The sequence below is a fragment of the Ranitomeya imitator genome, chromosome 1, assembly GCF_032444005.1.
Source record: "Ranitomeya imitator isolate aRanImi1 chromosome 1, aRanImi1.pri, whole genome shotgun sequence".
Classification (NCBI taxonomy): domain Eukaryota; kingdom Metazoa; phylum Chordata; class Amphibia; order Anura; family Dendrobatidae; genus Ranitomeya; species Ranitomeya imitator.
Genome location: NC_091282.1, coordinates 698,326,598 through 698,340,673, shown reverse-complemented (window position 1 = coordinate 698,340,673; position 14,076 = coordinate 698,326,598). Strand labels below are relative to the sequence as shown.

Sequence of the window (14,076 nt, the reverse complement as noted above, 5' to 3'; positions counted from 1 at the left end):
TGGTCTCCACTGCATGTGAACATATTTAATAAATTGGATTTTTTTTTCAGTGTAATCTGCTGGAATATTTCTGAATGCCTATAAATTCTGTTTGTGAAACATATTATGCAAAAAACATTTGCTAGACAAAAACGACATTCACGTTGCAGGGAGCTCCCAATACGATGACAGACCACCATGTCTGCTATTGATAATGAGGCTTAGTGGGCCTCTACGCAGGCAGTCAAATGATGCTCGTAAAATACCACTTTCGCCTAAAATTGATCACTCAATCCACTTTCTGCCTATATAAAAATAAAGATTATTACTATTAATATTATTATTCTGTCATTATAGTTGGCAGCACATTTCTGCTTACATGAAGAAATGTTCTGCCAATGGTTTTAAGACCTCATAAGAAACGGAAGTAGTAGACAGATGAGCATTTACTCTTCTATCAATTGATCACTGAGCGTATTCGCAAGGAGCAGTGATTAAGGAACAAATATTTGTTTGGTTGATCTTGTGTCATAAGGGGGTTAACAATTACTGTGGCAGTAAGAATGTCAATCACCTGCCTCAGGGAGTGACCTCATGGGCATTGATGGTGTGCCCCTGAAGGACATAAATATTGCAATTAAGGAAATACTTGCAGATGACAATGTACATGTATAAAATTTTACAAGAAGGAGTTAAGATAATTGTTGAGTAGGACTCTGCTTTCACCCAAGCTGAAGTTTCCCTAAGTACTGTACATATGTTGGAATGTGTGATGTACTGCCATTAGTGATGAGCGAATGGCCTGGTTGCTAGCGAATCCCCACATGTACTTATGCTGGCTAACAGATGTAAATCATTCTTCTGCGGCAAGAAAAACTAAATCTCCGAGCACTAAAAAATACTCGGAGGATCCCCGAGTGTGCTCGAGAAATTTTGAGTAACGAGTATATTCGCTCATCACGAAATTCCATGCATTACACTACTACAGACATAAGATACAGATATTTCTCCTACAATTTAAAGGAAGATTTCAATGTACCAAATGCACACTAATTTGTGCTAATTTTTGTCCGTAGAGATAATGGACACCACATGGATAGCACTAGGACCAATTATGTTATTCAATAGGACTGTTCAGATGACCTTTTCTTTCCTTTTACACAGACCGAATGTCCATGTGAAAAGAACAAAAATGCAGCATGCACTAGTCTAAATGGTTTATAAGATGAGCAAAGAAATCTCATTGAAAATGGCCAAAACATTTGATATATCATGGAGCGCTAAAGATGGTCATCAAAAAGTGGATAAAATGTCGCACTACAGTGACATTACCTAGAACTGGCCATCCCTCAAAAATTGATGAAAAGACAATGAAAAAATTAGTGCGGCAGGGTGCCAAGAGGCCTACAGCAACATTAAAGAAGCTGCAGGAATTTCTTCCAAATACTGGTTGTGTAGTGCATGTGATAATCTTCCATATTCTTCATATGTCTGGCTTGTGGGTAGAGTGGAAGGATGGAAGACTTATTTTTTTTTTAAAATCATTTGGCTATGTTATGCCAAAATCTATAGTAAGTCTATAAAATCTATAAAAATTATGTGGGTAAATAGTTTATGGTCTGATGAGACAAAGAAATGAACTTTTTGGCCAAAGGTATGCTTGGTGTAAAGCCAACACTGCACAGCACCAAAAGAACACCATACCCACAGAGAAACATGGTGGAGGCATTATGTTTTAGGGCTGTTTTTTAGCAGCTGGAACTGGAGCTTTAGTCAAGGTGAAGGAAATTTTGAACAGTTCTAAATATCAGTCAATTTTGCAACAAAAATCTCTGCTAAAAAGCTAATGCTGAAGGTGAGTTTCTCTTTTCAGCATGTCAATGACCCTAATCAAGAAAAAATGGCTTAGCCAGAAGATCAGAGCTTTAGATTGGCCCAGCCAGAGGCCAGGCCTGAATCCAACTGAGAAAAATCTGTGGCTGACCTGAACAAAGCACTGTACAGAGAAGATTCCAGTGCAATCTGGCAGATTTGAAGTGCTACTGCAAGGAATAGTGGGCAAAGATTGCAAATTCTATATATCCAATGGGGATAGACTCCTACCCAAAAATGGTGAATGCTGTCAAATTCACTGGTTACTTCAACAATGTAATAGTTTAAAGGGTATGCATATATATGTAACAAATTAATTTTAGTTCTTTATTTTTGTTTTTCCATCTGAATAGATTTTGTTTTTTTTTATTGAATTGTACAGATTATGGGTGACATTAAAAGGTAGAAAAAAAAATCCAGAAAATTATTTTTTTGACATGACAGAAACCTGGCAAATTAACAGGGGTGTGTAGATTTCTTTTTATAAAATATATAAGCAATTTTCCAAAAGAAAAAGGGGTAAGGAGTCTGTCAGTCAAATTCCAATAAAAATGATTAAAATGTAGCTTTGTGCAATCAAAATTTAAAAATATCCAAATTATTTAAAAACAGGACATCCTCCCAAATGATAACGGACGATGAGTTTCAAACCAATGTTTCTGAATGGTTCTTAGTCATGGCCTAAAGTTCTCTTGGAAACTTTGCTCATGTTTGTTATTTTTGGACCCAGATTTGTTTTTCTGGTCATCTTCTGTGAATTGGCAATCATATGAAGCCACATACAAGGTGAGCTGAACAATTTTATCAAATTTGTGAAGACCATCTTTATATATCCACTGTATATTCATCCGTGGCACGTTTGGATGCAGTGTCACATGGGTACAGACATCATCATGGAGAGAAGGGTTATGCCAAGTATGGTGGAGAACCAGGTACAGAAGCAGCACAAGGATCACAACCATTGATGCGTTTTTAATTTTATTTTACCAAAGTGTTTTGTTTTGTTTTTTTCAATTGTTGCAAAACTGTAGTTTAATCACAGGAAGACCTGCAACCAGGGCTCTGTTCTCAGTAAGTCAAACCATCAGCACAGACTCCTCAATTTTCCTGACTCCCCAGCACTGGTCACTACTGAGCATGTACATAAAGTGCAGCACAGATTCATCTCATCTACGACTCCACAGCACTGGTCACTACTGAGCATGTACATAAAGTGCAGCACAGATTCATCTCATCTACGACTCCACAGCACTGGTCACTACTGAGCATGTACATAAAGTGCAGCACAGATTCATCTCATCTATGACTCCACAGCACTGGTCACTACTGAGCATGTACAGTTAGGGCCAGAAATATTTGGACAGTGACACAAGTTTTGTTATTTTAGCTGTTTACAAAAACATGTTCAGAAATACAATTATATATATAATATGGGCTGAAAGTGCACACTCCCAGCTGCAATATGATAGTTTCCACATCCAAATCGGAGAAAGGGTTTAGGAATCATAGCTCTGTAATGCATAGCGTCCTCTTTTTCAAGGGACCAAAAGTAATTGGACAATGGACTCTAAGGGCTGCAATTAACTCTGAAGGCGTCTCCCTCGTTAACCTGTAATCAATGAAGTAGTTAAAAGGTCAGGGGTGGATTCCAGGTGTGTGGTTTTGCATTTGGAAGCTGTTGCTGTGAGCAGACAACATGCGGTCAAAGGAACTCTCAATTGAGGTGAAGCAGAACATCCTGAGGCTGAAAAAAAAGAAAAAATCCATCAGAGAGATAGCAGACATGCTTGGAGTAGCAAAATCAACAGTTGGGTACATTCTGAGAAAAAAGGAATTGACTGGTGAGCTTGGGAACTCAAAAAGGCCTGGGCGTCCACGGATGACAACAGTGGTGGATGATCGCCGCATACTTAATTTGGTGAAGAAGAACCCATTCACAACATCAACTGAAGTCCAGAACACTCTCAGTGAAGTAGGTGTATCTGTCTCTAAGTCAACAGTAAAGAGAAGACTCCATGACAGTAAATACAAAGGGTTCACATCTAGATGCAAACCATTCATCAATACCAAAAATAGACAGGCCAGAGTTAAATTTGCAGAAAAACACCTCAAGAAGCCAGCTCAGTTCTGGAAAAGTAATCTATGGACAGATGAGACAAAGATCAACCTGTACCAGAATGATGGGAAGAAAAAAGTTTGGAGAAGAAAGGGAACGGCACATGATCCAAGGCATACCACATCCTCTGTAAAACATGGTGGAGGCAACGTGATGGCATGGGCATGCATGGCTTTCAATGGCACTGGGTCACTTGTGTTTATTGATGACATAAGAGCAGACAAGAGTAGCCGGATGAATTCTGAAGTGTACCGGGATATACTTTCAGCCCAGATTCAGCCAAATGCTGCAAAGTTGATTGGACGGCGCTTCATAGTACAGATGGACAATGACCCCAAGCATACATCCAAAGCTACCCAGGAGTTCATGAGTGCCAAAAAGTGGAACATTCTGCAATGGCCAAGTCAATCTCCAGATCTAAACCCAATTGAGCATGCATTTCACTTGCTCAAATCCAGACTTAAGACGGAAAGACCCACAAACAAGCAAGACCTGAAGGCTGCGGCTGTAAAGGCCTGGCAAAGCATTAAGAAGGAGGAAACCCAGCGTTTGGTGATGTCCATGGGTTCCAGACTTAAGGCAGTGATTGCCTCCAAAGGATTTGCAACAAAATATTGAAAATAAAAATATTTTGTTTGGGTTATGTTTATTTGTCCAATTACTTTTGACCTCCTAAAATGTGGAGTGTTTGTAAAGAAATGTGTACAATTCCTACATTTTCTATCAGATATTTTTGTTCAACCCTTCAAATTAAACGTTACAATCTGCACTTGAATTCTGTTGTAGAGGTTTCATTTCAAATCCAATGTGATGGCATGCAGAGCCCAACTCGCGAAAATTGTGTCACTGTCCAAATATTTCTGGCCCTAACTGTACATAAAGTGCAGCACAGATTCATCTCATCTCATCTACGATCCACAGCACTGGTCACTACTGAGCATGTACATAAAGTGCAGCACAGATTCATCTCATCTATGACTCCACAGCACTGGCCACTACTGAGCATGTACATAAAGTGCAGCACAGATTCATCTCATCTACGACTCCACAGCACTGGTCACTACTGAGCATGTACATAAAGTGCAGCACAGATTCATCTCATCTATGACTCCACAGCACTGGTCACTACTGAGCATGTACATAAAGTGCAGCACAGATTCATCTCATCTACGACTCCACAGCACTGGTCACTACTGAGCATGTACATAAAGTGCAACACAGATTCATCTCTACTAAAAGCCAAGATCCTTAGATCAGGAACAGAACAGACATTTATAGGACATTTCATAATTTTCCCAAATTCTTATGAAAACATTTACAGCAAATCCTGCATTGTACTACTGTACCCAATGTATTATATATTTTAGGAGTCGGTCCATTTATACCGACTCCAACTACACCAAAATGGACACCGACTCCGACGCCACAGCTCTGCCACTAATGTAGTTTGTTGTATATTGTTACTTTTCCACTAAACTCCATGTTCAAAACCAACAATATATCATACAGATGCCCACAAATTTTAATGGCAGAGTCTGATCTACAAAACAGATGAGAATAAGACATGCTCAGAGTTTCACGGACCAGAGATAAAGATCAGTTTTTAAAACAGATGTGTATGTGGATCAACTAAAAATTACTTGTCAGTTTTCTGTCCTAGAGAAAAGTGGACAGAGCTAGGAGGTGTCACAGAGATGTGTGAATGCAGTCTAACAATAAGTGCACACTGTTTTCTGATTGTTAAGTATTATACGCCCATGAGGAACTGTATATGTCTGACAGTGCCCACAATCTGGATGGATGCCATGTCATCTGTCCACCATAAGGACCCACTGCATAAAAAGATTTACCATATTCCTACAGTCATATAAACAGTATACAGATGCATACCGCCCAGAAGGACACACTTTTGAATGCAGTCTGGTGGAATGGAGTCTATGGAAACAACAGAAGACAGATGCTTTCCCCAATGTATACATATGGCTAAGTAGTGTGGATGTAATTTTTTAAATATCTACAACACACTCCTGGTGTCTTCTACTTGCTAGAAATTTGCTAGGTTCTCTGTATTTGGCCTCCACAGTACCATTCGCTGGATTCCTTTTGGACACTTAAAAAGCAAGCACTAGTCTACACACAATACTTTTGCAGAATCGAAAAACTAAGTATCCAAGAGCTTAATGAGATAATCCTAGTGACTCAGCCCAGTGAAAGGAGGCAGTAGCGCACCTTTACATTCTAGTTGTCACCGATTCCCTAGTGATGCCTGCAAGACTTTATTGAAAAGATAATTTGGCTCATAAATTTCTTCCATCACTCCTACCGACAGCAAATGATCCATAGAAGGACCCTGCTGTCCGAGAGATAATTACTTCCTCTGCAAGATTCCATGCAACCGGCAGAGCAGGAATTAGAAAACAGGATTCGGTATCCACAGACCACCTTCAGACACTACAGGAGTTATAAAAAAAAGGCCTAGAAGAAGGCAAGGTTTAGGAGCAATGCATAAATATCACTGTGCTCTGCCGTCACCTAATGATATGGAGTTTAAACAGAAGCCTAGAAACAAGATCAGGGAGACTGGTATTAAACTGTAACAAACCAGGCGAGTCTGTAGACACTACAGTAAAAACACCAGTCTGATGAATGAAATAAGTGTTGGCACCAGGTCTGTGACTTGTGCATGATCTATCTAAGAAAGTCCAGACTCATTTATAAACACTGACCGAGAAAAAAAGGGTTAAAAACTTCCCAAAATGGGACCAAATGGATTGTAAAGCAGGAGAGGGACAATAATTTTCCGGAGATCATTTGTCAAGACACTTTATGATTTCTCATATGCCTACCTCTGTCACAACAGTGTGCTACTTTACAATAAGTACACAGTTTTTTGAGGTGCAGATTCTGCTCCAAAATCCATTTTAGGGTCAGTGCACACATTGCGGTTTTGTTGCATCCTTTTTTGATTGTACACATTTTTAACAAGACCTGAAGAATTTCCTAGTACCAGCAAAATGAATTAGCTTCCCGAAGTCTTACGCACACATTGCTCATTTTAATACTTGAAGGTTTAATTTGCAGATTGTATTGTAATGTTATCTATGACACTCTACAGGTAGTATTCTTATTCAAACTCTTTTATAGATCAATTGGGGCTGCTCCCCAACACACCATTTTTCTGAAGGGGAGGGGGTTGAGCAACATGTCAAAGCCAAGCATTTCATCCTGAAAAACACACTATAGTTCTAGCTAAAACAATCAGCAAAAGAAAAAAATGCCTTATACATACAAAATGTAAAAAACAATATAATTGCCTATGGCTTTCATGATGGAAAAAAAACTAAAAACCCTAAAAAAAAATAACAAAAAAGCTGTGAACATACATTTATACATTCAGGGGAAAATTTACCTTTTACAGTAATGCCTTTCATAACAGAGTTGTGTTTTTACATTCAAAATACTGGAACATATTGTATCACTGCTTTGTTATATTGAGCAAACATGACCAAATGCACTATTACATAAAAGGGAAAGAACGCACAGTGCCCCCATGTCTGATCATCATTCAGTGTAAGATAAATGCATCAAATTAATTTGACTTTCACTTGAGGACAAACAAAGACGATATTTGGCCCCTGAGCGGTCAGCTGGGCACCACTGTCCAAGAGTTTTTGCATATACGATACTACTGTGAACATGTAATGCACATCCAAAATAATTTGTATCGTATTACTGTCGGTCACATTCATACATTCTGGTAAATATGGAAAGTGGGGGATGTACAAAACTCTAGAACATACTATATACATCCTACCTATAAAAGATAAACAACTTCATAGAACCTACACGTCCAGGGCCGCCATCAGGGCATTGGTTAAAGCCGCCAGCCAATCGGAGGCTGGCAGCTGACGTCAACGCGCATCGCCGGCGTATGACTTCATTATCATTCGCCGGCGAGTGCGCAATGAAATGCCGGGAGGGATCTTCTCTTCACCGCAGGAGCACGGCCAGGTAAGAAGAACGTTTTTTTTTATTATTATTTTACTTGAAAGCGGCAATGTTTCAGGATGGAGACACAAGGATGGGAGCAGGATTGGAGACACAGGGGCAGAATGGAGACAAGGGGACATAATTGTAGACATGGGGGCAGAATGGAGACAAGGGGGCAAAATTGGAGACACTGGGGCAGAATGGAGACATAGTGGGCAGAAATCGCAGGTTAACAGCAGCTCAGATTAGAGACCAGGTCAATGCCACACAGAGTTCTTGCAGCAGACACATCTCTACAACAACTATTAAAGGGACACTGTCACCTGGATTTGGAGGGAACAATCTTCAGCCATGGAGGTGGGGTTTTGGGGTTTTTGATTCACCCTTTCCTTACCCGCTGGCTGCATGCTGGCTGCAATATTGGATTGAAGTTCATTCTCTGTCCTCCATAGTACACGCCTGCGCAAGGCAAGATTGCCTTGTGCAGGCATGTACTACGGAGGACAGAGAATGAACTTCAATCCAATATTGCAGCCAGCATGCAGCCAGCGGGTAAGGAAAGGGTGAGTCAAAAACCCAAAAACCCAGCCTCCATGGCTCAAGATTGTTCCCTCCAAATTCAGGTGACAGTGTCCCTTTAAGTGAAGATTTTGTGCAGCAGGCCTTCATGGTAAAATAGCTGCTAGGAAACCACTGCTAAGGACAGGCAACAAGCAGAAGAGACTTGTATGGGCTAAAGAACACAAGGAATGGACAATAGACCAGTGGAAATCTGTGCTTTAGTCTGATGAGTCCAAATTTGAGTTCTTTGGTTCCAACCACCGTGTCTTTGTGCGACGCAGAAAAGGTAAACGGATGGACTCTACATGCCTGGTTCCCACCGTGAAGCATGGAGGAGGTGTGATGGTGTGGGGGTGCTTTGCTGGTGACACTGTTGGGGATTTATTCAAAATTGAAGGCATATTGAACCAGCATGGCTACCACATCATCTTGCAGCGGCATGCTATTCCATTAGGTTTGCTTTTAGTTGGACCATCATTTATTTTTCAACAGGACAATGACCCCAAACACACCTCCAGGGTGTGTAAGGGCTATTTGACCAAGAAGGAGAGTGATGGGGTGCTACGCCAGATGACCTGATGGTTTGGGGTGAGCTGGACTGCAGAGTGAAGACAAAAGGGCCAAAAAGTGCTAGGAATCTCTGGGAACTCCTTCAAGATTGTTGGAAGACCATTTCCAGTGACTACCTCTTGAAGCTCATCAAGAGAATGCCAAGAGTGTGCAATGCAGTCATCAAAGCAAAAGGTGGCTACTTTGAAGAACCTAGAATATAAGACATATTTTCAGTTGTTTCACACTTTTTTGTTAAGTACGGTATATAATTCCACATGTGTTAATTCATAGTTTTGATGCCTTCAGTGTGAATTTACAATTTTCATAGTCATGAAAATACAGAAAAATCTGTAAATGAGAAGGTGTGTCCAAACTTTAGGTCTGTACTGTATATATATATATATATATATATATATATATATATATATATATATATATATATATATATATATATATATATATATATATATATATATATATATATATATATATATATATATATCTATATATATAATTGTCTAAGGGTTTTTCCGTCTGTCTGTCTGTCTGTCTGTCCTGGAAATCCCTGCTCTCTGATTGGTCGAGGCCGCCAGGCCTCGACCAATCAGAGACCGACACAGCATCGACGTAGAAATCCCGCGTCTCTGATTGGTCGAGGCCGCCAGGCCTCGACCAATCAGCAACGGGCACAGCGACGATGATGTCATAATGGTTGCCATGGCGACGATGATGTCATAAAGGTTGCCTCGACCAATCAGCAACGGGCACAGTCTGCCGCGAATTATGGAATCATCATTGTCCATATATTACAGGGACATGCATATTCTAGAATACCCGATGCGTTAGAATCGGGCCACAATCTAGTATATATATATATATATATATATATATATATATACAGTGGGGCAAAAAAGTATTTAGTCAGTCAGCAATAGTGCAAGTTCCACCACTTAAAAAGATGAGAGGCGTCTGTAATTTACATCATAGGTAGACCTCAACTATGGAAGACAAACTGAGAAAAAAAAATCCAGAAAATCACATTGTCTGTTTTTTTAACATTTTTTTTGCATATTATGGTGGAAAATAAGTATTTGGTCAGAAACAAACAATCAAGATTTCTGGCTCTCACAGACCTGTAACTTCTTCTTTAAGAGTCTCCTCTTTCCTCCACTCATTACCTGTAGTAATGGCACCTGTTTAAACTTATCATCAGTATAAAAAGACACCTGTGCACACCCTCAAACAGTCTGACTCCAAACTCCACTATGGTGAAGACCAAAGAGCTGTCAAAGGACACCAGAAACAAAATTGTAGCCCTGCACCAGGCTGGGAAGACTGAATCTGTAATAGCCAACCAGCTTGGAGTGAAGAAATCAACAGTGGGAGCAATGATTAGAAAATGGAAGACATACAAGACCACTGATAATCTCCCTCGATCTGGGGCTCCCCGCAAAATCCCACCCCGTGGGGTCAGAATGATCACAAGAACGGTGAGCAAAAATCCCAGAACCACGCGGGGGGACCTAGTGAATGAACTGCAGAGAGCTGGGACCAATGTAACAAGGCCTACCATAAGTAACACACTACGCCACCATGGACTCAGATCCTGCAGTGCCAGGCGTGTCCCACTGCTTAAGCCAGTACATGTCCGAGCCCGTCTGAAGTTTGCTAGAGAGCATTTGGATGATCCAGAGGAGTTTTGGGAGAATGTCCTATGGTCTGATGAAACCAAACTGGAACTGTTTGGTAGAAACACAACTTGTCGTGTTTGGAGGAAAAAGAATACTGAGTTGCATCCATCAAACACCATACCTACTGTAAAGCATGGTGGTGGAAACATCATGCTTTGGGGCTGTTTCTCTGCAAAGGGGCCAGGACGACTGATCCGGGTACATGAAAGAATGAATGGGGCCATGTATCGTGAGATTTTGAGTGCAAACCTCCTTCCATCAGCAAGGGCATTGAAGATGAAACGTGGCTGGGTCTTTCAACAGGACAATGATCCAAAGCACTCCGCCAGGGCAACGAAGGAGTGGCTTCGTAAGAAGCATTTCAAGGTCCTGGAGTGGCCAAGCCAGTCTCCAGATCTCAACCCTATAGAAAACCTTTGGAGGGAGTTGAAAGTCCGTGTTGCCAAGCGAAAAGCCAAAAACATCACTGCTCTAGAGGAGATCTGCATGGAGGAATGGGCCAACATACCAACAACAGTGTGTGGCAACCTTGTGAAGACTTACAGAAAATGTTTGACCTCTGTCATTGCCAACAAAGGATATATTACAAAGTATTGAGATGAAATTTTGTTTCTGACCAAATACTTATTTTCCACCATAATATGCAAATAAAATGTTAAAAAAACAGACAATGTGATTTTGTGGATTTTTTTTTCTCAGTTTGTCTCCCATAGTTGAGGTCTACCTATGATGTAAATTACAGACGCCTCTCATCTTTTTAAGTGGTGGAACTTGCACTATTGCTGACTGACTAAATACTTTTTTGCCCCACTGTATATCTATATATATAATTGTCTAAGGGTTTTTCCGTCTGTCTGTCTGTCTGTCTGTCCTGGAAATCCCTGCTCTCTGATTGGTCGAGGCCGCAAGGCCTCGACCAATCAGAGACCGGCACAGCATCGACGTAGAAATCCCGCGTCTCTGATTGGTCGAGGCCGCGAGGCCTCAACCAATCGGCAACGGGCACAGCGACGATGATGTCATAAAGGACGTAGACATCTCACGTTTCTGATTCAGAGACGGGCACAGTATCGACGTAGATGTAATAATGGTTGCCATGGCGACGATGATGTCATAAAGGTTGCCTCGATCAATCAGCGACGGGCACAGTCTGCCGCGAATTCTGGAATCATCATTGTCCATATACTACGGGGACATGCATATTCTAGAATACCCGATGCGTTAGAATCGGGCCACAATCTAGTATATATATATATATATATATATATATATATATATATATATATATATATATATATATATATATATATATTATAACGCTGGGAGCGTCACTCTGTCCGAAGCATTTATAGACTGCGCAAGCGCAGTCTGGGCCTCACAGAGTGACGCTCCCGGGAGATCGCAGTATGCGTTAACACTGAACGCACACCGCGATCTCCAACAGAGAAGCAGGGACCGCCAGGAGGGTGAGTATCGGCTATATTCACCTGTCCTCCGTTCCACCGCTGTGCGCCGCCATCTTCCCGGTCCTCGGCCTGTGACCTTCAGTTCAGAGGGCGCGATGACGCGCTTAATGCGCGCCGGCGCCGCCCTCTGACTGACCAGTCACAGCAAGAGGACCGGGAAGATGGCGGCGCACAGTGGTGGAACGGAGGACAGGTGAATATAGTAAGTGCTGGGGGGCCTGAGCTGGCGGCGATACCGGCACCTGACCCCCACTGCGCGCCGGTGTCCCCGCCTGCTCAAGCCCCCCAGCACTCAGCGCCGAGCGGGTCAGAGGCAGCGGGGCCGAGCGGGTCAGAGGCAGCGGGGCCGAGCGGGTCAGGTCAGAGGCAGTGGGGCCGAGCGGGTCAAAGCAGAGTGTGGCAGATGTAGCAGAGCAGAGTGTGGCAGATGTAGCAGAGCAGAGTGTGGCAGATGTAGCAGAGCAGAGTGTGGCAGATGTAGCAGAGCAAAGTGTGGCAGATGTAGCAGAGCAGAGTGTGGCAGATGTAGCAGAGCAGAGTGTGGCAGATGTAGCAGAGCAGAGTGTGGCAGATGTAGCAGAGCAGAGTGTGGCAAACGTAGCAGAGCAGAGTGTGGCAGATGTAGCAGAGCAGAGTGTGGCAGAAGTAGTAGAGCAGAGTGTGGCAGATGTAGCAGAGCTGAGTGTGGCAGGATGGGAGCAGCACATGACAGGATGGGGATGCAGGATGGGAGCAGCACATGACAGGATGGGGACGCAGGATGGGAGCAGCGCATGACAGGATGGGGATGCAGGATGGGTGCAGCGCATGACAGGATGGGGACGCAGGATGGGAGCAGCGCATGACAGGATGGGGACGCAGGATGGGAGCAGCGCATGACAGGATGGGGACGCAGGATGGGAGCAGCGCATGACAGGATGGGGACGCAGGATGGGGACGCAGGATGGGAGCAGCACATGACAGGATGGGGACGCAGGATGGGAGCAGCGCATGACAGGATGGGGATGCAGGATGGGAGCAGCGCATGACAGGATGGGGACGCAGGATGGGAGCAGCGCATGACAGGATGGGGATGCAGGATGGGAGCAGCGCATGACAGGATGGGGACGCAGGATGGGAGCAGCACATGACAGGATGGGGACGCAGGATGGGTGCAGCACATGACAGGATGGAGACGCAGGATGGAGCAGCACATGACAGGATGGGGGCGCAGGATGGAGCAGCACATGACAGGATGGGGACGCAGGATGGGAGCAGCGCATGACAGGATGGGGACGCAGGATGGGAGCAGCGCATGACAGGATGGGGATGCAGGATGGGAGTAGTGCATGACAGGATGGGGACGCAGGATGGGAGCAGCACATGACAGGATGGGGACGCAGGATGGGGACGCAGGATGGGAGCAGCACATGACAGGATGGGGACGCAGGATGGGAGCAGCACATGACAGGATGGGGACGCAGGATGGGAGCAGCACATGACAGGATGGGGGCGCAGGATGGAGCAGCACATGACAGGATGGGGGCGCAGGATGGAGCAGCACATACCAGGATGGAGACTATATACCAATATAAATGCTCGCCACCCGGGCGTAGAACGGGTTCAATAGCTAGTATATATATATATATATATATATATATATATATATATGTATATATATATATATATATATATATACAGTTAGGTCCACATATATTTGGACAGAGACAACATTTTTCTAATTTTGGTTATAAACATTACCACAATGAATTTTAAACAAAACAATTCAGATGCAGTTGAAGTTCAGACTTTCAGCTTTCATTTGAAGGAATCCACATTAAAATTGGATGAAGGGTTTAGGAGTTTCAGC

At 42.9% G+C, this 14,076-nt stretch overlaps 1 protein-coding gene across 5 annotated transcripts in view; it reads right to left on the bottom strand.

Moving 5' to 3' along the window:
* Positions 1-14,076, bottom strand: part of DPF3 (double PHD fingers 3) — a 326,786-nt gene that overhangs the window by 140,558 nt on the left and 172,152 nt on the right. The gene's annotated exons all lie outside the window — the stretch shown is intronic.